A 27,549-nucleotide genomic window follows, 5' to 3' on the forward strand; every position below is an offset into this window, starting at 1 on the left:
AATTTATAAATAAAATGCAAATACTTATAAAAATGTAATAATGCATCCACCACAATGAAAAAGAAAATATAAAAAATATATATTAAAGTATAAAAATATTGTATGTGGTTATCCTTTGAATCCTTTTGCCTTCATAAGACACTAAATTGTTTAGCTCTGTATCTAATATCGTAATTTTAGGTATGTGTGAGGTGTGAGTATGTGTGCTTTCTTTTTCAAAGTATTTTTATAAATTTGTCTAGAATTTTATTTAGTTCAATTCATCAATTAGATTACACAAAATAGTTTGCCTTTGATGCTCAGATTTTACTAAATAAAAGTAATAAAAGACTTTATTTTAAAAAACTTATATTTTTATTGCTATAATTAAGGAGTCATATCCTAAAATTCAAGCGGGAAAACAGTTGTTATCCCAAATACCAAAATAATAGAACTTGTATTTAGTTACCTTAATTGGATTAAATAATTTAAGCCAGTCTCCAAGGGGTTGAAGTGTTTCCCTCTATGTCTCCCTTCCTGCAGCTCTCTCTTCCTCAATCATTCTTTCTCTTCATCACACACAAGGCAAAACATGGTTTCACAAGGAACATTCAACTAACAACAACTTGTTGATAGAATAACCTATATAATTTCCATAATTTAAAATTTATCTTTATAATGTTTAATTTATATTTAACATTGCAAATACTTAATTTAAACCATCATCCTCTAGGTGGCATATGATTATGAGCATTATAAGATACAGTTCAATGGTACTTAAAGATATGCCATTCCAATATTGGTGTGCCTTACCTCCCCATATGTTATATTTAACTGTTTAGTCTGTCTTACTAATGACAATGACCTTAAATCCTGGCAGATCTTGACTTTCAGCTCACCAGTAATTCTTTATAGAAATTCTTGCCATAATTTTTGGCTGACTAGTTATTTGCATTCTCACAGATAATTCTGAGACCTTGTTAATATTTTCATGTTAATTGGAATTATGTTAGAATACATTGACTTTAATTTATCATTAACATGATTATGGGCAATAACTGATCAAAGTATTACACCTTGCTTTCAATTTAGGATGTATCAGTCCCAATACAGATTAATTACTGTTGGATATACTGTGCATAGTAGTCACCCTACTGTTACCCAAATGTTAAACATATGTATGGAAATAATCAAATAATCTTTTGATTCAGCTCCTGACATACCTACTATCTTCATGTCATGGCCACATGTGGATATTTGCAGCAACTACAAATTTAAATACAGCTTTGAATGTTCTTAGTCAAGCCCTAAATATAACCAACTAAAATTTTCAAATTTAGAAAACCAACAGTAAAGTCATTATTCACAGCCCCTCTTGACTTTTAGTGCAGCTATCCACATTTACTTAAACCATCCCTTGTCAGTGGACTTGCTCAGTGCATTTTTGCCTATGTCTACACAACAGGGAAATAAAAGCTCAGATGCAGTTTGAATGAAAACAAACCAACAAAAATTCCTGACATTGGAGAAGGTATTAAGGCAATATTCACTAACAAATTCCCTAGATGATGGTTCAACTGTCCCCTCCTATTTCTTATATAGCCTGAGACTTGCTCCTTTAAGGTGATGAAGCATACATCTCTCTCCACCAACTGCAAGAGCAAGAATGGCACTTTAATTCGCATTCCCATCAAATTATAGTGATAATAATATCAGGAAATTCATATTGACACAATGGGCCACCTTTTAAAGTTCCTAACCTTTATTTCTGGATATACTTATCCATATTGCTTAGAACACAAGTCCTATGACCAAGGGTTCCATGGAGTAAAATGCCACGTTGAAATAAATGTCTTTTTATCATTTCTCTAAAATATTAAGCCATAAATTGTGTGGGGTAGTTTTGTTTTTAAGATTTCAGTACATGAGAAATTGAGAGCACAAATTTTATTATTTAACTGACCCCTCCCGATGTTCACTTATTCCTCCATCCCCCTTGCTCATATTCATTCATTGAACACAACTCTATTTTCTTGCACTCCAACTAGAAATCATAAAACAGTAAACATGGTTTCAGAAGAAATGACTACTGCCCTAAGAAAACTTCTACAGGAATACCGTCTGGTGCTAAGATACTACACAACTCCAGAAGCACCCAAATAGTGCAGGAGCTTCCTGGTACAACGTTTTCTAATCCTCCTATATCCCTGTTTTAGCCACTACACCTAAAGAAAAATAAGAGCTTTGGCTGATTGCAATTTCAAAGAAGATTTTAAAGGGTAAGTTTGGTGCTACTCTCATCTCCTTCAAGAAAAAGCTTCTTATCCTCAAGCGTTGCTGAGCTTTTGATAGTGTTGCTGCTGAAAGAGATTCCCCGCCCAGGCAGGTGCTCCGTTCTTAACCTGGAAGTAAGACCAATTCCGCAGGAACAGGTAAAATAGGTGTGTTTCCTGTACTCAGCTAAGACGCCTCTCAATGAACAGAACAAACCAAAGCAATGCAAATTGTTCTGCGCTTTAAAACAACAATGACAAAAAGTTTGGTTCCAAAGGGTTTGTTTTCTGTCTTTATTTTTTCATGCTTGATCATACCCTTAACAGCCCAGGTACTGAGTAACACACAAAGTAACTGTACGGAAGCCAGGATCACAGCGTGTCTGTGTCAATTTCCTGAGGTGACTGTCAGAAAATCTGGAGAGGCACCATTGTGTCGAGGGAATGAGCTCAGAATTCACCGAACACCATTCACCCTGGGAAGGAATAGGACGGGGCAGTAGGGCTCGCGAGCCAGGCTTTGGGGAAGGCGAGAAGGTGGGTCAGGGAGGACTTTGTGGAGAAGGCTTTGTCAGCGCGAGATCCGGTGAAGGGTGGCAGATGGGGGCGTTTGCGCACTGGCATAAGGTAGGAACGCAGGGACGGTAAGAGTAGAGATGACCCTGTTTGGGGTGACCAGAGGGTCGGGGCCATCTACTGCTGCTGCTGGTGTGGGAGCCTGGGGGCTGGAAGGTGAGGCGGGACTGTGAGCTGCAGGCAGCTGTCCCCGAGAGGGAGAGGGGTTCAGGTTGCCAGCAGGTGGAGTTGAAATCAAACATCCCCTTGGGGACCACAGAGCAGCACCCTCCCTGGACCCTCTGCCTGGAGGACGGAAAATCACAGCAGCTGGTCTGGGGTGCCTCCCAAATCAAAAGATGTTCTCTCCGCGCCAAGCTTTGAAGCCCGACCCCCGGCACTCTCCCGCCTACTCACCAGTCCTGGGGGTAAAGCGCCATCCGGGGCGCTCGCGAGGGCTGCGCGGCGCAGGAGGCAGGCAGGGCCAGGCGGCGGTGGCGGCGCTGTCCTAAGAGCGCGACGGGAGCTGGGGGACACCGAGGCGGCGACAGCGACGGGGGCGCGGGGAGCTGCAGGGGAGAGCAGTGAATCTGGAGCTGCTGCGCCGCGCGCGCTCTCTGCCCATCTCCGGCTTCGCTGAAGCTGCTACAGCTACTGCTGCTGGAGGGGAGGGGGGCGAGGGGGAGGGGAGGAGGCACGCGGTAGGGAGAGACGGAAGAGCAGGAAGGGTGGGGGGTGAGCGAGGGGAGAGGGGGAGATGGTTGCCCAGAGTTGAGGGGGTGGGGAGGGAGGCGCGCAGGAGCACAGCAAAGGTTCCCACCAGATGAGCTCGGGAGGGGAAATGGAAGATGAGGCCATGGGTCTCTCCCTCGCCCTCCTTCTACCCAACCCTTCTTCCCCCTTCGCGCCCTTTCCTTGGGCTCTTCCTCTCGTGGCTCAGGCTGGGGGTTACCCAAGCTTGGCAGCAGCCACGGCTTCAGCGCGCTGGTGCGAGTGCTGAGTCCAGGAGGCAGCCGCTACAGCTCGCCGGGCCACCGGCCTGTGGCACCTGTGCGCGCACACCGCCGCCCGCTCCATTGCGGCGGCTCTTGGACCAGGATCCCGTAGCCTGTCGCCCTCCTTCTCTCCGCTTTCTGGACAGATTATGATCCTACATGTGCATCCATGACATCTGTATAGTCCCCCTTTGGTGTTTGTTTCCCTGGCCGCTCTTTGGCACCGGCTGTCCCGCCAGAAGGCGCCAGCAGGGAGCTCAACGCCGGCAACCATCGCCTGCCCCTTGGAGCTGTTGCCTGGGCAGTGGTGGCCTTGGTTGTTTACCGCCAGGGTTGACCAGCTAAAGAGGTAAAAAAAAGAAATATATACATATATCATTTTGACCCAATTGCCTCGGACCTTGTTCTCAATGATCTAGGAAGGTTGTAAGTGTGAAGGGCATAGTGACAGCCCCATTACTTTCTGTCTTGGTTTCCTTCCTCCCTTTTCTCAACATCCTAAAAACCTAGGGATTGAAAGATCTCTGAATCTCTTTATCACAGAGGTTTTCATTTCCCCCTGCATTTTCCTAGGGTTGGTCCCGCTTTCGTAGTGTGGATTTTCTTTTGCTCTATTTGACTCTAAATCAATCCTGTATATTCGCAAACTACAAAGAGGTGCATGCAAATAGATATTGTACTGAGGACAGATACACGCGCGAGATCGAGAGGGTGAATTAACACACATTCAGTAAATATAAAAACAACTGAACATTATTAACTGATTTCCGTGAGCCGTAATTTTACTTTATAATTTTCACATGGTAATTGGGAATAGACAGGGAGCAAGTAGATTATGTGTCTAAAAGATATGACTAGAAAAAAAAAGCCTGGTAAAACTCTCCTCAAATAACATAACACATAAGGTGAGCTAATTATTCCCAGACATTCCCAGGAGGGAAAGAGATTCTGATTTTGTTTGGCTGGCTGGTTGTGTTGCTTTAAAAAAAAATTTTTTTTTTAAATGAAGTAATCCTTCAGTTGGTGGAATCATTTTTTTAAAAGCCTAAAGGATCATAGTCTCTAGAATAAATAAAGTAGGCATTTCGTTTTACATGTGTGTCTTATATAACAAATGTTCTCAGATTTTAAAAAGTGCTCTCTTGACTGTAAATGGAATGTGGAAAAACATTTTCAGTGCAATAGGCCATACCTAAATATTGATTAAAAACCTCTAGATTTTCCTGTATACATTCACATGAAGGAAAAAACAATGTTGGAGATAAAGTGTTACTTGATGGGCTGAGTGGCATCAACTTGCTAGACTCTATCCTGTTGAGTATATCTGCTAATGAAAATATTTGGTTCAACATCTACCCAATGACCTGAATGAGAGAACCACCTCCTTATTTAGGAACAAACATCTAATTATTCGAATACACCTCCCTTTTAAAAGGCATGTGTTACTGTCTTCAGAGATCCAGAGGTGTACCATGCAAATTAACCCACTGTTATTCTTTCCATAAAGACCATAGAAAGAAAAGGTTTGCAAAGACTTACAATTCATTCAGCTCCCTAAGTCTTCTCAGTGGTGCCTATATTACAGAAGTGAACAATAAATTTTGTAAATGCCAGTGGCCACTTGGGCAGAGGATGGTTACCAAGAATTAATTAAATCTCTGTTTTCTCATTTCTATTTAAAATATTTCTCATCCCTTCCTTATTAAAGTAATTTACCTTTGAGAATTTTTGCTATTTTCTTCCTATAATTATGAAACTATAACGCAATAGCTTATAGTCTCATTTTATGGTTCTAAAATGGCAAAGACAAAAATGCAAACTATAATGCCTTACAGCCAAGCAAAGGAAAAGGGTGATGTTTGGGGTAGAGCAAGCAAGCTTCTAACTCCTGCCTCCAGCTTACATCCCCAGCCACTTGGCCCACCAGAGACAAGAACAGGATGATAAGCAATGGAATGGCATTGAACTCTCCTGTTGAAGGACTTGTGTTTCAATGTAGATTCTGAGCCTGGGTTAAAACTTCTCTGTCACCTTTACTACAGCATTCTTACCCTTTTATGCTTCTTTCTCCTTCTACATCTCTATTACTGTTGTACTGTGTTAAGCATTACACCATGGGAAAATTAAGGAATTAATACAATAAAAGCTTAATTTTAAAACCCTGACCCTTTGAACTTATTTAATTGAAAACAAATTCTCATGCTGAAATTTTCTAAAATCAGAAAGATTCAAAACCCTGTCTCTGAGCTGATATTGCATGAGTGCCAGATATTGGTTAGCAAAGGAAATATCATTGCTCTGTTTATTGAACACATATCCAATGAGCACTCCCTGTAGGCAGGCAATATGTTAGGTCCCAGGGATATCACAGTTAAGAAAATTGCTAACTGTGCCTTTGTGAGGCTTAAGAGTCCAGTGATAGAATGAAAAAAGCTTTATCACTAAGAAAGATGTGCTAGTAATAATGATGATCATGACAAATTTCAAGCTTAAAGAATAAATATTTAATAATTTAGTTATAGACATCAAAAAGATTAGGAGTAAAGGAAGACAGATTATGAGCCTCTGCTATCACCAGCCCTTATGTGAGCTGCTGAAGAAACGAGGAGACTGAAGGGTTAGTTAAGAAAGTCACATTTGTTGTAGTAACATAATACAGTGGATACTTTTTAGGCAAGAGAAAATTTTGGTGAGCCTTAACTTTAAAAAATAAACATCTGCTTTTATTCAAAGTGAGAAAAATAGAGAATAATAAATGTTTCTGAGGTTGCAGACACGTCTAAAAATTATATATGTACTATATGATTAGCACTGCTGAATGCATAGACTGAATCTATTATAAAGACAGTGGCAAAAATGAGCATTTTCCCTTTTTCCTCCCAAACAATGTACCAAAGAATCAAAAGGAAAAAAAGTCACAACTTTTTTTCAGTAAAATCAAAAGATAGATAATCTGCAGTTTCCAAAATTTGTATATGAGATCCCAGAACTGCTGAGATCAACCAGAAGTTTCAGAAGAGAAAGAAAGAAGGGCAGAGAGTGGGCCCAATGATACCTAATTTGAGAATATGCAAAAAAAAAAAAAAAGATTCTTGAAAGTGACAGTTTCACTCAGAAGAACAAAATCAATTTCCATCGATTACAACAATGGATTCAGGAACTAGAGTTGGGGTATAGCTGCAAATGGAGGAAAGAAAGAAACCTGACAAATGTAGAGGACTCTGTTGTGGCTAATCTCAGGAAACCTACAAAAATATGATTTCTGAAGCTAAGATCTTACTGTGACTTATGAAACCTATATATCTTGTTTGCACCAATCAGTGTAGGACCTGGAATTTCCAACAATCAGTGTGGCTAGTGAAAGAAGCCCACTTGGATGTGCCTTGAGGGAAGTAATGGAGGGATACACAAAAATGAGGCAGAGGAGTGAGTCTATCTCTGTAACAGCAGTGAAGAGAAACCCTTTGAAAACCCCAGATATTATTTTGCTCTCCTTTTCCCAAGAACCTAGATGAGAAAAATTTAACTCAGTTATATATGAGTAATTGAAGAAAGAATGGACACACTGTCGACACAAAAGCAGTATAGGAAAAGACTTGCAAAGGAGTAGTAAAATGTTTCCATTGTTGAAGAACACACACCACAACAATGTTGTCATGGAGAAGTTGAAAAATTTGTTCTAACATTACGGCAAAAATTTTCAAAAAGGCACAATGAAGGAATTGCTTCTATAAATTAAAACTACCAGGTACAAATGCAAGAACTTGGGAAGGGATGATGACAGACAATAGGAGCTGGTGACACATAGCTGGAGAAACTCAGAAAAGAAGTGAAGAAAAAAAATACCTTCACGAATTAAGAATATAAATGGAAGAATTACGAGGTGAAATGCACACTGAGATAGACACAGGCAGGAAAAGAAGAGACAGAAATGAGGAAGGCTAACAAAATAAAATGCAAGTAAAGAAAAACTACACAGGAGTAGAGAGAATACAAAAGGTGGAGAAGATAGGGAATGGTAATCCAATAGATATACAATTAGAGAAAAGAAATAAATGATGGGAAAATAAATATGTAAATATATTATTAAAGAAAGAAACATTCTTCAAATGAAAGATGACTTGAAATTTCACTTTGAAAAGAAACAGCGATTACCAGGAAAAACTGCCCCAGAATCATCAACATTGAGATGTGTCCTAGTACAGTAACTAGAATTTAAATACAAAAAAAGAATTTTTTTAGACATGCAGGCAAAAGCAATCAGTAACTTATAAAGAAAAATACTGATACTGGCCTCAGAAGTCTTCACTGCAACTTTAGTGGAATTGAGCCATTCAGTATCAGTGGAACAAAGCTTACAAGAAACCAAAGAAAATAAATTGAGAACTAAGGTTTTTTTTCTTTTCTTTTTAGCTAAATGGTTTTTCAAGTACAATGGGAACAGACAAACAATGGTGAACATGCAAGAACTCAGGGACTATTATTCTCATGAAACTACCTTCAGGAAATCACTAGAATAATGAATGAAATTCGGCTTTCTAATAAATAAGTAAAAGAGACATGCTGAATCAAGGACTGATTTTCAAGTTAATACATTCAATGTATTTATCTACTGACCTACATGTTAGAATATGAGAATTAAAGCAATATAATGCAATATAAATTTTATAGAACAAATAGACTCTGACAATATAAAAATGATATGAAATATAATGGCATCCATTGTCTAATGGCTGGGAGTCCAATAAAACCTCTTAAAAGAACAAATAAGTAGCATGACATTTAGCCACACAAAGATGAAATGTAATCCAAATTATTTGATAAATTATCTAGTCAAGCAGGAAGGCATTGAGGAATAAGAAACACTAATTTTTATCATTACTTACTTTAACAGACTAGCAGAAACATTTCTTACTTTAACTTAAAAATAGAGCGATGCAGATAAATAATTACAAAAGTAACACAGAACAAAATGAAAATCTTTGTAAATATTAAGAATACATATATAGGCTGGGCGTGGTAGCTAACACCTGTAATCCCAGCACTTTTGGAGCTGAGGCAGGCAGATCCTTTGAGCCCAGGAGTTTGAGACTAGCCTGGGCAACATGGTGAAGCCCAAACTCTACAAAAAATAGAAAAATTAGCCATGCGTGGTGGCACAATCCTGTAGTCCCAGCTACTTGGAGGGGCTGAGGCAGGAGGATGGCTTGAGCCTGGGAGATTAAGGCTGCAATGAGCCATGATCTTGCCACTTCACTCCAACCTGAGTGACAAAGAAAGACCTTGTCTCAAACACACACACACACACACACACACACACACACATACAGAGAGAGAGAGAGAGAGAAAATAAAAGAAAACAGAACACAAAATGAAGGAGTTTTACAAGGTAACAATTGAAAACATAACATATGTTTTACCACCAAATACATGCACAAAACATAACAATGTAGCAGAACCAAAAGTAAATATTTCCATTATATCAATAAATGTAAATAAAATTTTCTCCTGTTCTATAGGCAAAAGTAAAGATTTTTATATTTTATCACAGAAAATAGAGTTCTATGTTTTATATCTACAATAAGAAAACTCAGAACACTTAACAAATAAAAAGATGAACAAACATATATCAGTGAAATGGAAACAAAGAGTAAGCAGGCATTGCAATCTTAATCAGAGATTAGGTGGCATAAAGCCTAAAACATGTTAAACAAGATAAAGAAGGATATTTTAAGGTGGTCACAAAACAGACACCTTCCTATTAAAACAAAGCAATTATGAATATCTGTGTAGAACATTATATATCACCAACATTCCTACAGCAGCAATTATAAGATATTCAAGGAGCTAGCATGAAGCCCACGGTTAATAAGGGTCTTAATACTTTATAAAATGTAAGTAAAGTTTTGAATATTAAATGTCATATACACTTTTCAGACCAATCTCACTTAAGAGCATCAGTGCAAAAATCCTAATTAAAATATTAACAAATGAACCTGAATAGCACATTACTCTATCAACACTAAGTATATTTTTCTTTTTTATCAAAAAAGTTAGGAATGTTACTGTATTAGAAAATCTATTAACGTATTTGGTCACTTCCCTTACCTATAAAATGGAACTGCAATATTAGTATCCACTTTATGGGATCATTTTTTCATTGATTAAAAGAGTTATTGCATGCCAAATCTTTAGCAAAAATGCCTGGCATAGAGTGAGCTTTTCATAAATGCTATCTGTTGTGTTTATCGGCACTCACAAGATATTAAAATATAACTATGCTTGCAATAGTAATATAAGTCTTCTTATAATTTTCTTAAATAATTAACTTCTTATGTTAATTTATTAATATTGTGTTCTCATATTTTACCCCTTCTCTTTGGGGTTTTTTATTATTGTTCTTTTAGGCCCTCTGTTCTTTTTGTAATTGAAATCAATTTGTAAAGTCAGAGAGTACCTAAGACCAACCACTTATTTTAAAATAATTTCAAATGATAATAGTAATATATGAGTGCACTGCCTCTGTTTTAAATAGACTTTTTTAAGGGCAATTTTAAGTTCACAGCAAAATTTAGCAGAAGGTAGAGTTTCCACGTAGTGTCCACCACATACATGCACAGACTCCCCATTGTCAACATCTCTCATGAGAGGGGTGTATTTGTTATAAGCAATAAACTTATATTGATACATTATCATCACCCACTGTCTATAGTTTACATTAGGGTTCACTTGATGTTGTGCATTCTATGGATTTTGACAAATGTATAATGGCATGTATCTATTATTGCAGTATCATACAGATAATTTCACTGTCCTAAAAATTCTGTTTCACCTATTCATCCCTCCCTCCCCACCAGCTGCTAACAACTACTGATCTTTTTACTCTATCTATAGTTGGAGATGTCCTAGAATATCATACAGTTGAAATCATATATTATGTAGCCTTTTCAGACAGGCTTCTATCACTTAGTCATATGCATTTAAGTATCCTCCATGTCTTTTATTATTATTATTAATCATTATTACTATACTTTAAGTTCTGGGATACACGTGCAGAACGTGCAGGTTTGTTACATAGGTATAAACGTGCCATGGAGGCTTGGGGTACCCATCAACCCGTCATCTACATTAGGTATTTCTCCTAATGCTATCCCTCCTCTAGCCCCCAACCCCTGAGGGGCCCCAGTGTGTGAGGTTCCCCTCCCTGTGTTCATGTGTTCTCATTGCTCAATTCTCGCTTGTGAGTGAGAACATGTGGTGTTTGGTTTTCTGTTCTTGTGTTAAGTTTGCTGAGAATTATGGTTTCCAGCTTCATCCATGTCCTGCAAAGGACATGAACTCATCCTTTCTTATGGCTGCATAGAATTTCATGGTGTATATGTGCCATTTTTTCTTTATCCAGTCTATCATTGATGGGCATTTGGGTTGGTTCCAAGTCTTTGCTATTGTGAACAGTGCTGCAATCAACATACGTGTGCATGTGTCTTTATAGTAGAATGATTTATAATCTTTTGGGTATACCCATACCAGAACATTGCTTGCTGTGCTTAAGAATCAGATCAAAGTGAGACAGATGACCAAAAGCAACAGTGTCCTCAAGCTATGATAGGTCAAGGCACTGAAAAGCCATATGTCCTCTATCCTGGGCAATTGCAAAGACAAATATTTTGTGCTCAAACATAAAATCACAGCAGATATATTTTCTGATGTCTTGGCAATGAGCTAGCTGGGAGCTGTGACTCCCCTTTACCCTAGTAGAATGGACTGCAAAGCTATCAGTTCCCCAGGCCTCTAGGTGTTAACATCACTGTATAAACAAGTCATTTGCACAAATGGTATTTCAGGTCTTGGGAATAAACATCCCCCTAAAGAGCTGGTCCCTAATCTGACAACTGCTCCACCCCTTTTTAAACATTCTCAAGGGCACTCTCACCGTAGTCCTATAAAATTTAGAGGAAGAGAGGACAGGTTTCCTTCCTGGAGAACAGTGTCCTTTACAATTTCCCATTGTGTTTTTACCCTTATATGCTTCTCCAAGGGAGAAAAGAATGTGGCAAACAGCATGCTGTATCTTGCTGTTCCTCTGTTTATAAATTTCCCCAATAGAGCCTGTTTTTTTGCAGACCTGGTGGCATTGTGACTTAGCTCTCTGAAGGACTGTAGGGAAAAACAGACAAATTCACATTGCTCTTTTAAAAATATTTATATTTGATTTAAGTACCATAGTTCTGTTAGTGGCATATAACAATTAATTAGGTCATAAATTCACTAGTCACATTTTAGTGCTTTTAATAAGATTTCAGAGAAACAACCTTCTCATCAGCAATAAATCCACAAATTGTATTTCAGAATGTTACTTCTGAAGGTAATACTTTCAATTTTTATTGATTCTAATTGGATGCAATTTTAAAAGGCACAATTTTCTAATACTGACACCAAGCTCTAGAGGTGTACAAAATCTAGGCCTCAATCTCTCATATACTATATGTGAAACTTATCAGTAATCTGACACTGAAAATCCTCTATGAGAGTAACATTTATAAACTTAAGATGTAGAAATATATGTGAGCTACAAAAGATTATTATTAAATAGTAGTAAAAGTATAATACAATGATTTACATAAATTGTGAATTATATTTACTGCAATAAATAATAAATATACAGAAGATGCTGTACTTTAAATAGCACTTTAGCTAAGAGACCAAACAGTACAGTTCTTCCAGCAAAAATGGAAGCTTATCATTCTTTCTTATGTAACAGCCTCAGGGGTTTCAATCATCTCTCTCTTCTTGCCTTTTACTATAAGCAGTCAGGAGGAACAAAGACCCTCCTTCAACACTTTTCCTAGAAATCTCCTCAGGTAAATGCCCAATTTTATTGCTTACAAGTTCTACCTTTCACAAAACAATAAAGCAAAGTTTAGCCATGTCTTTGCCATTTTATAACAGGGATCACCTTTTTCATTTCCCAAAATATATTTTTATTTCCATTTCAGACCTCACAGTAATCACCCTTAGTGTAAACATTTCTTGCATGTACCTCAAAACTCTTTCAACCTCTACCCATTACCCAGTTCCAAAGCTACTTCTACATTTTTTGATATTTGTTATAGCAGTACCTCATTCTTTGTATCAAAATCTGTATTAGTCTTGTTCTCCAGAGAAACAGAATGTGGTAGGAGTTCTTAGTAGAAAGAAAATTTTATATATGTATATACATACACATACATATGTGTTTATAAAGAGATTTACTATAAGAAATTGGTTCATAAAATTATGGAGGCTAAGAAGTCCCAAGATCTGTAGTCAGCAAGCTGGAGATCAAAGAGAATTGATGCAGTATTCCAATTTTGCTTCCCAAGGCATGAGAATCAAGAGAGCTCAATAAATTCCAGTTTAAGTGCAGAAAAAGACAAATGCTCAAGCTCAAGCAGCCAGGCTTCCTCTACTCTCAGGAAGGCCTTTTTGTTCTCTTTAAGCCTTCAGTTGATTGGATAAAGCCTGCCTCAACTAGGAAGAACAATTTGCTTTACTCACTTGACTGATTCAGTTGTTAATCTCACCTAAAAGTTCTCTTATAAACAAATTCAAAGTAATGTTTAACCAAATGTCTAGGCACCCTGTGGCCTGGTAAAGGGGAACATAAAATTAACCATCACAGGTGGTGAAAAACTTCATTTTTAAAGCTTGTGACCCTTTGTAAGTTTGCAGAAACAACTTCCTTTCATGAGCCAAAATGTAGTATATAGCTTTATCTATGTCTAAGGAAGGTCAGGAAATGTAGTCTGTAGCTGGGTGGACATAAATTGACCTTAAACTTGGAGGTTTCTAGTACTTCAAAGAAAAAGAGAAGAATGTATACTGGAAACAATCTATCTCTGTCTGCATTCACATGCATGTGAGTTGCACATTATTCCCCTACTTTTTGTACCTACAGTAGCAATAAAGAGGTCTTCTATACAGATGCCTTCAAAAAATTTTAAGAGGCCATTGACAAACTTAACCAGATAGGTTGCAGAATATTAAGTGTTTTATTATGTTCTTCTTGTCTAAATCCAATGATCTTCTTTAAGATAACTTCTCTTCTTTTAATTTTTATTTTAGGCTCAGGAGTATATATGTGTTTGTTATGTATGTGAATTGTATGTCACAGGGTTTTGTTGTACAGATTATTTCATCACCCTGGTAATAGGCATAGTACCCAACAGGTAGTTGTTCAATCGCCACTGTCCTTTGAATCTCCACCCTCAAGTAGGTACTGATGTCTGTTGTTTGCTTCTTTGTGTCTATGTGTACTCAATGTGTAGCTCCCAGTATAAGTGAGAACATGTGACATTTGGTTTTCTGTTCCTGCATTGGTTCACTTAAGATAGTGGCCTTCAGCTCCATTCTTGTTGCTGCAAAGAATGTGATGTCATTCTTTTTCATGGCTGTGTATTTTTCCATGGTGTAAATCTGCCACATTTTCTTTCTTTAGTCTACCATTAATGAGCATTTAGGTTTATTCCATGTCTTTGCTCTTGTAAATAGTGCTACAATGAGTACATGAGTGCGTGTGTCCTTATGGTAGAACAATTCATATACCTTTGGGTATATACCCAATAATGGGATTTATTGGTCAAATGGGCATTCTAAGTTATTTGAGAAATTGCCAAACTGCTTTCCACAATGGCTGAACTAATTTCCATTCTCATTAGCAGTGTATCAGCATTCCTTCACCAGTGTCTGTTATCTTTTGACTTTTTAATAATAGCCATTCTGACTGATTGTGAGGTGGTATCTCATTGTAGTTTTTATTTGCATTTCTCTAATGATTAGTGATGTTGAGCATTATTTTTGATATCCTTGTTGGCCATGTGTATGTCTTCATTTGAAAAGTGTCTGTTCATGTCTTTTGCCCACTTTTTAATGAGGCTGTTTGCTTGTAAATTTGTTTAAGTTCCTTATAGATTATGGATATTAGTCCTTTGTCAGATGCATACTTCACAAATATTTTCTCTTATTCTGTAGTTTGTCTGTTTATTGTATTGATAGTTTCTTTTAATGTGCAGTAGCTTTTTAGTTTAGGCCTCATTTATCCATTTTTATTTTTGTAGTAATTGTTTTTGGCATCTTTACTCTGAAATATTTGCCAAGTGCTATGTCCAGAACAGTATTTCCTCGGTTACTTTTCAGGGTTTTTATAGTTTTAGGTTTTGTGTTTTAAGTCTTTATTCCATCTTGGGTTGATTTTTGTATATGGTGTAAGGAAGGGGTCCAGTGTCAGTCCCTTACATATAACTAGCCAGTTATCTCAGCACCACTTGTTGAATGGGGAATTCTTTCCCCATTGCTCCTTTTTGCCAACTTTGTTAAATATTGGAAGATTGCAGGTGTGCAGCTATACTTATAGACTCTCTATTTTGTTTATTTTCTCTGTGGGTATGTTTTTGTACCAGTACCATGTTGTTTTGATTACTGTAGCCTTGTAGTATAGTTTGAAGTCAGATAATGGATGCCTTCAGTATTTTTCCCACCTTAGCATTTCTCTGGCTATTCAAACTCTTTTGGTTTCATATAAAATTTAAAATAGTATTTTCTAGTTCTGTGAAGAATGCCATTGGTAGTTTGATATGAATAACATTGAGTCTGTAAATTTCGGGGGGGCAGTATGGGCATTTTAGCAATACTTATGCTTACTATCCATAAGCATGGGGTGCTTATCTATTTGTTTGTGTCATCTCTGAATTCTTTCAGCAGTATTTTGTAAATCTCATTGTAGAGATCTTTCACATCCCTGGTAAGTTGAATTCCTGGGTATTTTATTCATTTTGTGGCTATTATGAATGAGTTTGCATTCTTTATTTGGCTCTCAGATTGGATGTTACTCATTTTTGCACATTGTTTTTGTATCCTGAAACTTTGCTGAAGTTGTTTATCAGATACAGGAGCTTTTGGGAAGATACTATGAGGGGTTTTCTAGGTATAGAATTATATCATCTGCAAACAGAGATAATTTGATTTCCTCTCTTCCTATTTAGATTCCTTTTATTTCTTTCTCTTGCCTGATTTCTCTAGTTAGGACTTCCAGTACTATGTCAACTAGGACTAGTAAGAGTAGGTATCCTTGTCTTGTCCTGGTTCTCAAGGACAATGCTTCTGGGTTTTGTTCATTCAGTATGATGTTGGCTTCGAGTTTGTCATAGATGCTTCATTATTTTCAGATATGTTGCTTCAATGACTAGTTGTTAAGGGTTTTTAATATGAAGGTGATGACAGCTGGCATCAAAGTGGTCCAAAGCAACCACTGCCATGGTACCAGCTGTGGTGGGGTGCAGGTGGTGGGGTGTCGGTTTGAGCCATGGGTACTTAGGTGTGGATGTTGAGGCGAACTGTCCCTGGTATCTGCTGCCTTGGGAGCCCACCTCTGGGAGTCACTGCTGTAGGTCCAAGCTGGGCTAGGCCACTGTTTGTGGAGGAATGGCACCAACAAGCATGGAGGGACCCCAAGGCAGAACTTGACCCAAGGAGGTACCATGCTTGTGCATGGAGTGTGGGGGCTGGTCCTGAACGTGGAGCAGTGGCTGCATTTCAGGGCCCTGTGGTGGGAAGTGGGAGTGGCCCTTTGCAAGTGGGACCTGGCCAGTGTCATACCCTCCTTGCCGAGGGCACCAGGTTCCTGTGCCTTTGTGGGAGGCTCAGCATGGGGCCACCCTAGGATGCCTACCAAGGATCCACCCTATGTTGAGGTGACAGCTGAGTCTGGTGCTCCCAATGGCTGTGTCCAGGGCCCCAATCCACTCCTGAAGGCACACTTATGGCATGGTCATGAGCTAACGAAGGGGGAGCCCCTGTTCACCACTGAGAGCTGGGGCTGCAGGGGAACTTGCAAATGTCATCCCATCCCCAGAACCTGGCGAGGGCCGGGAGCCCAGCCCCAGGCTGCAAAGCATCAGACTGGGCAGCAGGAGCAGCTGCAGAAGCAATGGTGGTGGCATTGTGTCCTCTGTGCCCCACATCCCTAAGACAACTGACTGTACCACCCCCATCCTCACATGGCCTGGCAGGACCTGCTCCCAGGTCCAGAGCCTCCACTGCAGCTTCGACCTTGCTCTCTACCACACCCTGGAGCCTACAAGCATCTGGCCAATGGTGCAGCTGGGACTCACAGAACTGGCCCAGGAAGCATGGGGTTCATTTGTGCGGAGGTGACCAGGGCCACCGTGCCACCTGCACCTTGCCTGCTGCCACAGTGGTGAGACACGGAGTAGGGGTACAGCCTGGGACAGGGTCAGTTGGGAGCCCTGCCCCTCCCAAGTTGTCAGGATGGGAGCTCCCCAGGAACAGCTGTAGTCACCCAGGTTGTGGCTGTGGGCCCAGGTTTCCAGATGGTCTCTCAGGGCCCAGAAGGGCCCCCCTGTCATAGCAAGCTCAGAGGTGCCTGCTCCCCACGCCTGGCCTCATCCTGCTGCCAGCACTCTGAGATGGGAGCAGAGTTAGTGCCAAGCCCTGGAGCTGTCACAGCTTGGCCTGGTGTGCAGCAGGCCCCCTGCTGCATCAGCCTCTCCAGACTTTGGGCACCAAAAAGTGTGGGAGGAGGCTCATATGAGGTGGAGAGCAACTCAGCCTGTGGGTGCCCCTTGGCCTGAGTGGTGGGAGGCAGACAGGCCCTTCCACAGAAAGGGATAGGTCCTGATGAGGCTCCACCTTCAGCCAGGGAGGGCCTGAAAATTGGGGCTGGGCTGCTAGTCCTGCAGACTGATGTGGGAACTTGTGATGCCTTTTCTTTGCTGCTCATGGCCACCTATGAACCAATTGGCATGGACTTCCTCCCCTCTGAGACCCATAAAAGCCCTGGGTTCAGCAGATCAGATTAGAGGGCAAAGGGACAATGAGACAACTGGCCTACAGAGAAGAGCTCCCCTCTGTGGGTCTCCTCTGAGTTGTTCTAACACTTAATAAAGCTCCTCTTTGTCTTGCTCACCCTCCACTTTTCTGCATACCTCATTCTTCCTGGATGCAGGACAAGAACTTGGGCCAAGGCACCACTGGCCACAGAGGTTTCTGGACAGAAAAAGCAACATGGCAAAAATCCCATATCAAAGGGATGTTGAATTTTATTGACAGTCTTTTCTACATCTATTGAGATGATCATGTGGATATTTTTAGTTTTGTTTATGTGATAAATCACATCTTTTGATTTGCATATGTTGAACCAACCTTGCATCCTAAGGATAAAGCCTACTTGATAGTGGTAGATTCACTTTTTGATATTATGCTGGATTTGAGATTCAGTTTGTTAGTATTTGGTGAGGATTTTTGCATCTATGTTCATCAAGGATATTGGCCTAAAGTTTTCTTTCTTTGTTATGTTTTTGTCAGGTTTTTGTATAAGAATGACGTTGGCCTCATAGAATGAGTTATGAAGAAGTCCCTCTTCCTCAGTTTTTGGGAATAGTTTCAGTAGGAATGATATCAACTCTGCTTTATACATCTAGTAGAATTCAACTATGAATCTGCCTGGTGTTGGGCTTTTTCTGGTTGGTAGGGTTGCTATTACTGTTTCAATTTTGGAACTTGTTACTAGTCTGGTCACAAATTAAATTTGTTCTTGGTTCAATCTGGGGAGGTTGAATTTTTCCAGAAATCCATTCATTTCTTCTAGGTTTTCTAGTTTGTGTACATAAAGGTGTTTGTAGTAGTCTCTAAATGGTTCTCATACATCCATGGGGTTGCAGGTAATGTCCGCTTTGTTCTTTTCCAATTGATTGTGTTTATTTGGATCTTCTTTCCTTTTCTATTTTTTAGTCTAGCTAATTGTCTATCCATCTTATTTATTCTCTTAAATAACAAATTCCTGAGTTTGTTGATCTTTTATATGGTGTTTCATGTCAAGTTCCTTCAGTTCAGCTTCAGTTTTGTTATTTCTTGTATACTGCTAGCTTTGGATTTGGCTTGCTTTGTTTTTTACTCTAGCTGTGATGTTAGGTTGTTAATTTGATATCTTTCTAACTTTGGATGTGGGCACTTAGCACTATAAACTTCCCTCTTAATACTGTGTTAGCTATGTCCCAGAGATTCTTGATACATGTATCTTTTTTCTCATTAGTTTCAAAGATTTCTTGATTTTGGCCTTAATTTTATTGTTTATCCAAAAGTCATTAAGGAACAGGTTGTTTAATTTCCATGTAATTATATGGTTTTGAGCAATTTTCTTTCTATTGATTTTTATTTTGATTGTGCTATGGTCTGAGAGTGTGGTTGGTATTAATTCAATTTTTCTGAATTTGCTGAGAATTGTTTTATGACCTCTTGAATGTTCAATTTTAGAATATGTGCCATATGCTATTGTTTTGGGGTGGAAAGTTCAGTGGATGTCTGTTAGGTCTGTTTGGTGGGATGTCAAGTACAAATCCAAAATATCTTCATTAGTTTTCTGCCTCTATAATCTTCCTAACACTGTCATTGAGGTTTTGAAGTCTCTTACTATTGTTCTGTGGTTACCTAAGTCGCTGTAGGTCTCTATGAACTGTTTTATAAATCTAGTTACTTCTGTGTTAGGTGCATATATATTTAGAATAGTTAGGTCTTCTTGTTGAATTGAATCCTTTACCATTATGTAATGCTCTTCTTTCTTTTCCAACTGTTGTTATTTTAAAGTCTGTTTTCTGAAACTAGAATCGCAGCTTCTGCTTTTTTCTGTTTCCCATTTTCTTGGTACATTTTTCTCCATCCCTTTTCTTCAAGCCTATGGAGATCATTGCATGTGAGATGAGTCTCTTGAAGACAGCATACCAATAGGTCCTCCTTCTTGATCCAATGTACCACTCTGTGCATTTTAATTGAGGCATTTAGCCCATTTACATTCAAGGTTAATATTGATATGTGCTAATTTGATCCTGTCATCTTATTGTTACCTGGTTATTATGCTGATTTGATTGGGTAGTTGCTTTATAAAGTCAATGATCTTTGTACTTAAGTGTGCTTTTGTGGTGGCCAGTAAGGGACTTTCCTTTCCATATTTAACATTCCCTTTAAGACCTCTTTTAAGGCATATCTGGTGGTCACAAATTCCCTTAGCATCTTCTTTTCTGAAAAGGGTCTTATTTTTCCTTTGTTCATTATGGTTATGAGGCTGCATATGAAATTTTTTATTGAACTTTTTTTCTTTAAGAATGTTGAATATAGGCTCCTAATCTCTTCTGGTTTGTAGGATTTCTGTCAAAGGACCACTGTTAGACAGATGGGATTCCCTTTGTAAGTGACCTGCTGCTTCTTTCCTAGGTGCCTTTAAAACTTTTTCTTTTAATCTTGGAGAATCTGATGACTATATGTTTTGGGGATGGTCATCTTGTGTAGTATATTCCTGGGATTCTCTGAATTTCCTGAATTCGATTTTTTGTCACTTCATATGGTTAGGCTGTGTCCCCACCCAAATCTCATTTTGAATTTCCATTTGTTGTGGAAGGGACCCAGTGGGAGGTAACTGAATCATGGGGGCAAGCCTTTACTGCACTGTTCTCATGATAATGAATAAGTCTCATGAGAGCTGATGGTTTTATAAAGAGTAGGTCCCCTGCACAAGTTCTCTCTCTTTGCCTGCTGCCATCCATGTAAGATGTGACTTGCTCTTCTTTGCCTTCTGCCATGGTCGTGAGGCCTCCCCAGCCATGTGAAACTGTAAGTTCACTAAACCTTTCCTTTGTAGATTGCCCAGTCTTGGGTATGTCTATATCAACAGTGTGAAAAAGGATGAATACAGTAAATTGGTTTCAGAAGAGTGGGGTGCTGCTGAAAAGATATCCAAAATTGTGGAAGTGACTTTGGAACTGGGTAACAGGCAGAGGTTGGAACAATTTGGAGGACTCAAAAGAAGACAGGAAAATGTGGGAAAGTTTGGAACTTCCCAGAGACTTGTTGAATAGCTTTGCCCAAATGTTGATAGCAATATGGACAATAGAATGCAGGCTGAGGTGGTCTTAGATGGAAATGAGGAACTTGGAAACTGAAGCAAAAGCGATTCTTGTCATGTTTTAGCAAAGAGACTGGTGACATTTTTGCCTCTGCCCTAGAGATTTGTGGAACTTGAAACTTCAGAGAGATGATTTAGGGTATCTGGCGGAAGAAATTTCTAAGCAGCAAAGCATTCAAGAGGTTACTTGGGTGCTGTTAAAGGCATTCAGTTTTATAAGGGAAGCAGAACATAAAAGTTCAGAAAATTTGTAGCTTGACAATGTGATATAAAAGAAAATCTTACTTTCTGAGGAGAAACTCAAGCCGGCTGCAGAAATTTGGATAAGTAACAAAAAGCTGAATGTTAATATCCATGACAATGGGGAAAATATCTCCAGGGAATGTCAGAGGTCTTCACAGCAGCCCCTCCCATTACAGGCCGAGAGACCTAAAAGGGAAATATGGTTCATAAGCATATAAGCTGTATATAAGCATTGTACTATAGTTGATAAAGTTATTTCTCCTGAGGATATGAATGATCGGTTCTGATACTGCTAAACATGTGGACAGGAATTGAACAATTAAGTATATAATAAAGTAAAGTAAGTAAATAAATAAAGAATGGTGGTTTCTCACTGTTGGAATGAGAGTTTACAGATAAACAAGGAAGCAGACTAGAATGATCCTGGTAGTAATAGTTCAGATGTGGAGACATCAGTAAGAATTCATGTTTAATTTAATATAGATACAGATGGTTACATATAAAATATTTATAGAGTTCATTCTTGGTATTTATGGTAGTTATATTCTGTAAAGCCATTAGAAACACTGAATTAGCAAATGATGAACCATTGTCCAAGAAAAAAATACAGGGTTACTTTTCTGTGATCCTCTGGTTATAACATTTTCATTAACCATCAATATGTAACCTGTTTTATGTATATTTCTGTTTTAACTCACCCCATTTACTATATAGTGTTGGTTCATTAATATTGAGTTCCCAGCCAACAATACTATATATATAGTTACAAATTGTTCCAAGTTTGGCCATTAGGAGCTCTTTCAGTTGGCTCCTGTGCTCCTGTATAAGTGCTATATATATATAAAACATATATAACCCTTGCCTGAAGGAAGCTTATCTAACCCAAGTATTTTCTTCATAAGGTACAGCACAACCTTCTCTCACGTAGGAATACTAGGAAAGCACTGTAGCACCACACTTGAGGGACCACTTTAAATAGGAAAATAACATAAAGCACAAAAACTGTGCAAAACATAATGCTAAGTATACCACAAAATGACACTTGTTTATATTATGATAGTTAAAACAAGAAGGCAGAATGTTGCCTTGTTCTATCTCAGTTAGGATGTACATGTCAGGTAACTCATTTTTTTTGCTGTCCTGCATGTGTATATAAATGTTCAAGTAGAAAAAGTCACAAGTATGTTTGTATCACTACAAATAAAGAGGATCTACTGTGTGTATGCAATCACCGGTTAGTGTATACACATCTATTTCTTTGCTCTGTTAGCTGAGAGAGTTTAAAATAAAGGACATTCTTATAATAACTAGCACACTTATTGTTCAGATCTCAGTTTCTAATACCATTCTCCAATGACAGGAAGCAAGGCTCCCTTGAGAGATGGTGGCTTCTAGAACTGGAGCAGAAAGATTAACCTGCAGCATTTTGAAGTCTCAGAAAGTAAAAACGTGCTAATAAAAAGGCCCCCAAAATACATCAGTGGGAGTACATATGCCAACAGAGTACAGTAGCTAACTGAAGGAGCTCTTAATGGCCAAAGTTGGAACAATTTGAGTACAAAATGAAGTACAAGTATCTATGAGTACATGCTGATATAAATTTAAAAATTTGGCAAATTAACAAATGAAGAGACAAGTCTTTCATGTGGAAGAATTCCAAAAAAATTATGTAGGTACCTTTCCTTCAAGCAGAGAGAACATAACTTTTCATCCCTTAAGTGTGGGCTGTGATACTGACTTACTTACTTCCAAAGAGTACAGCATGAAACAGAGGAATAAGAGTAACTTCACAGTGAAGAAATCTGACAATCACTATCTCAGCTGACCAAGGTTGACATAAAAAATGACAAATCATGTTGATTTTATCTTTGATATGATGTGATGAAAATGGCACTTTACCTCTGCGACCTTTCTCCATCAAACCCGTAACTCAAGTCCAATAGTGAGAAAAACATCAGACAAACCCAATAGAGGAGTATCTTACAAAATACTTGACCAATACTCCTCAGAGGGGTCAGTGTCACTAAAACACTAAAAATAAGAAAAGTTCGATAAATTGTCATGGCCAAAAAAGGCCTAAGGAAACATTACAACTAAGTATAATATGATATTCTGGATAATATCCTGGAACAGGAAATGAATAGAAGGCAACAAATAAGGAAATCTAAATAAACCATGAACTTCAGTTAATAATACTGTATTAATATTATTTCATTAATTATAACAAATTTGCCATGCAAATGCAAGATGTTAATAATGGAGAAAACTAGGTGTAGGGTATTTTGGAACTCTACTATCCTCTCAATTCTTCCTGTACATGTAAACTGTTATGGTGGAGAGAGGTTTTAGATTTTCTATCATTTTCTCAAATGAAATATTTTTGTCAGTTTTTGTGTTGCTTATCCGTCAAATTCTACTCCTTTTTTTTTTTTTACCTTAACTCTGCAAAGGAGTGCTGTTGGTGTAGATGAGATGCGAGGACTGATGACATTAGGGAAGAAAATTTGAAAGGAGTTATGCAAGATATCTAAGAGTGCATAACTCCACTAGAGGCAGTTAGGATTGGCAGGAAATCATGGGTAGAATTAATTTTTTCCCATAATAAAGTCAGGACTATGATAAAGAAGATTAAAGAGCTATTATACCAAACACTTGTTGAATCACATCACTTATGTAATGAAACCAACACATGTGTACACAAAAGTGACAAAAATGTATTCCATTTCTAGATCTTATTTATTTATTTAATTTCAATAGTTTTGGGCCAACAGGTGATATTCAGTTATATGGATAAACTCTTTAGTGGTGATTTCTGAGATTTTGGTGCACCCTTCACTGGAGCAGTGTACACTGTACTCTGGTGTCGTCTTTTTATCCCTAACACCCCTCCCATCCTTCTCCCTGAGTCCATTGTATCATTTTAATGCCTTTGCATCCTCATAGCATCCTCATAGCTTAGCTCCCACTTACAAGTGAGAACAATGTTTGATTTTCTATTCCTGACTTAATTCACTTAGAATAATTGTCTCCAACTCCATCCAGGTTACTGCAAATGCCATTATTTCATTCCTTTTTATGGCTTAGTATTCCATGGTGTATGTGTGTGTGTGTGTGTGTGTGTGTGTGTGTGTATGGTATATATGATATATACGGAATATGATATACATCATGTATGTGTATTATATATGTATATGAGTTTTCTTTACCTACTAGTTGATTAATGGACATTTGGGCTCGTTCCACATTTTTGTGATTACAAATTGTGCTGCTATAAACATGCATGTGCAAGTGTCTTTTTCATATAATGACTTTTCCTCTGGGTAGATACCCAATAGTGGGATTGCTGGATCAAAGGTAGATCGATTTTCAGTTTTCTAAGGAATCTCCATACTGTTTTCCATAATGGTTGTACAAGTTTACATTCCCACCATCAGTAGTGCAAAAGTGTTCCCCATTTCTAGATCTTTAAAGAATAAGGGAGTCGATACGTGAAGTAAAATGTTGTCTTTCATGAAAAATGGCTGAAGCTTTCAAATGATTTTTCAGGGTTTCTCTGGTGGCAAATAAATAAATAAATAAATAAATCATTGTACTAACCAAAAATACAAAGAAATAAATAAAGATTGGAAAAGATTTAGTAACATTGAACCAACTGATGGTACCAACTGCTCAACTCCCATTTTTAGAATCCATTAGAAAAAACTTTGAAGATTTGATTACATTAAGTGATAAGAGAGAAAAGGGCTTTGGGGCCAATAAAAAAAAGTACAGAAATGATTGGTTTCTTACACTACTATTTAAATCTACCTAGCAGAGCAATGGGATTCAAGAAAAAAAATTGACCTCTGAATAAGATAACATATTTTCAACACACACATATATAAGCAGCTGCAAAGTGGCCTGCAAAAGAGGAAAGGAATGACCTCTGTTAATGAGTATCACATGTTCTTCAAAAGTTTATAAAATGCAATGCGTACAATGCCCATTCCACATACCAAAAGAAAAACCCTGCTTGATCCAGTGCTGTGAACCTGCTGAAGCTTCAAGCAATCAATTGAATAATTAAACTTTCACAGTTCAATTTTAACAACCTTGAATGTCTCCATTATTTGCCAGAGAAAGAGTGACCAGAGGACTTCATTTTCTCAATGACTCTTCTCCTTATTTCTCCTTGGCTACATTCATTACTTTCGGGTCATACAAAATGTATCATATCATTTCAAAAAATTATCTTAAAATCAAATATCAATAGAATTATATTAAACAATAATCATTAAAACTAACAAAACTAAAACATCACTAATTGCTTTTGTATTTGGCATTGTCTTTATTTTTATATGTATTGAGTTTTATATTAGTGTTCTGTATTATTTTTATATAAATATATTTTAACAGTTTAATAAGATCATTCATGAATTTGAAATGTCAGCTGCCCAAAAACAGATCCTTCATTTCTTCAATCAGTGAAAATTCTGACCATGAAGTTTGGGGAAGAACTCTTAAAACTGTGTTACAGATTCCATAGTTACTTATTTTCCAAAAATCTAGGTTTTTTTCATAATAACTAGTCAATGTCAGGTGTAAGGCTACTGGATTTATTCTCATTTCTTGATTATATTCATAAGCACAAATAAAAATTTTAATCTAAGTTAAACAGGTCAGAGTAGCAACAGACATAAAACACAATGCTATGCTTTTTTTGCTATATCACTGCTTACTAATTTTAATTTTTAATTATTTTTAATCATGGCAAAATATGTAACATATTTGCTATTTTAGTCATTTCTTAAGTGTTCAATTCAGAGGTATCAATCACATTCACAACGTTGTACAACCATAATCGCTAATTTCAAAATGTTTTCATCAACTCAAATAGAAACTCTGCGACCAGTAGGCAGTAGCACCCTCTTCACTCCGCTCTCAGGCCCTGGTAACCTCTAATCTACTTTTTGTTTCTCTGAAGTTGCCTATTCTAGATATTCCATGTGAATGGAATTACAAAATATGTGTTTTTTGGTGTCTGCTTATTTAATCTAACACAATGATTGCATGTTTCTTGCATGTTGTAGCATGTATCAGAACCTCATTCTTTTTAATGGATGAATAATATTTCAATATGTTCATGTTATTATGAACATTATTATATATATACAATTATATATACAAACATACATATATATTTATATGTATGGAATATTATTATATGTACAAAAGTAAATATATAATATTTAATTGAAATTTTTGAAACAATCCTAGATTTATTCAACGTAAAAATTACTTCTGTTGGGGTAAAAGTTAGTGATAAATAATAAAAGCATATATTTTATTGTAACCAGTTTTCTCCCCTTTTTAAAACTTATGGAGAAAATTATAAACTAACAAAGTCCAGATAATGAAATATTATTTCTGCATTTTCCCTTTTATTTTAATGTTTCTCTGCCTTTTCAGTATACATTTGCTATTGAAACATAAAACATGCTAACTCAGTGAGATGAAATAGGACCAGAACAGTTATATACCTCCTCCCTAAGTTTAAGCTTTCTGTTATAAGACAAATATTTGTGGCATATCATAACTCTTATACCTGACAAGACTACAGAATTTTCTACTCAAGATAGATCATAAAATTACAAAAAGATCTATCATTCTGTATAGTTCAGTGTATCAACTAAACCGAGATAACTTCTGCACAAAGAATACACTTCTAGGATTGATAGTGGATTGTGTGAAGTTGCCAGTTGTTTTCACTATAATAAGTTTAAAAACGAAGAATATATGTTATTCCAAAGACAGTTTTGGTGAGGTGTTTAAAGCATGGAATGTATTTCCCAATGATAGAATGTTTGAAAAATTAGTTAGGTTCCCTATCAATTTTGTTAGTTGATATAGAGCTGAATCTAAAAACTCCTGGTATTGGGTGACCAGAACTGCTGTTTGATTTTTGTTTGGACCTCTGAACTTTTTATTGGTCTCCTGTTACCTAAAGGGCACCTTGCTTCTGCTGCCTCAAAACCTCAGAACTTTAGTGTCACTGGTGTCAGATGTCATCCACTATCCCGCAGGATACTTTGTCATCCACTATCCCGCAGGTGGCGGTCTTTCGGATGGCTTGCATGAGGTTGCTGCTATCCAGGGCATCACTGGGATTGAAGTCCCTCCCATCTTCCAGCAGGCAGCAGTAAGGTGGCCAGCTCAGCCGGCTGTTTGACCTTGATGCTCAGCAGGGCCTCCTCATACACCCGGGCCTGATGCCACCCTTCTGCCAGAGTCTGTGCCAGCTCTGACTCCAGGTGCAGCAGAACCCCATTGAGCTGCTCCATCTGCATGGCATAGTGGGCCTCCATCTCCCTCAGCTGTTCTCCAAGCTGGCCTTAAGATTTCTCCTAGAGTCCAAGTTGATCTCCAAGGACTGGACTGTACCTCTCAGCTCCATGAGCATCATTTTAGCATTTCTGATTTTGGCGACTGCATGGTGATAACTGTGGTGCTCTCCTCACTCAATCTGCAGGGACCAGTATTTTCCAGTTCCTGTAGGTTCTTCTGAGCCAGCTCA

General features: G+C 38.0%; 1 protein-coding gene and 1 long non-coding RNA gene across 6 annotated transcripts in view; one reads left to right on the top strand and one right to left on the bottom strand.

Annotated features, from left to right (window-relative positions):
• FUT9 (fucosyltransferase 9) overlaps nucleotides 1-4,128 on the bottom strand; it is a 207,886-nt gene extending 203,758 nt beyond the window's left edge. For 2 of the 4 annotated variants that reach the window (XM_065543700.2, XM_005552326.5), the window contains exon 1: nucleotides 3,225-3,356. The gene's annotated coding sequence lies outside the window, so the exon portion shown is untranslated. Of the gene's footprint in view, nucleotides 1-2,517; nucleotides 2,729-3,224; nucleotides 3,377-3,759 lie in introns of those variants that run through there. The other 2 variants (XR_012434426.1, XR_012434425.1) reach the window with 2 other exon arrangements.
• The window catches only part of LOC135970572 (uncharacterized), a 112,289-nt gene continuing 87,562 nt past the window's right edge, over nucleotides 2,823-27,549 (top strand). Inside the window, exon 1 of one of the 2 annotated variants that reach the window (XR_010586317.2) lies at nucleotides 2,823-2,879. This is a non-coding gene — a long non-coding RNA (uncharacterized lncRNA). Of the gene's footprint in view, nucleotides 2,880-3,770; nucleotides 4,152-27,549 lie in introns of those variants that run through there. The other variant, XR_012434427.1, reaches the window with a different exon arrangement.

The sequence above is a fragment of the Macaca fascicularis genome, chromosome 4 (genome assembly GCF_037993035.2).
Source record: "Macaca fascicularis isolate 582-1 chromosome 4, T2T-MFA8v1.1".
NCBI lineage: Eukaryota > Metazoa > Chordata > Mammalia > Primates > Cercopithecidae > Macaca > Macaca fascicularis.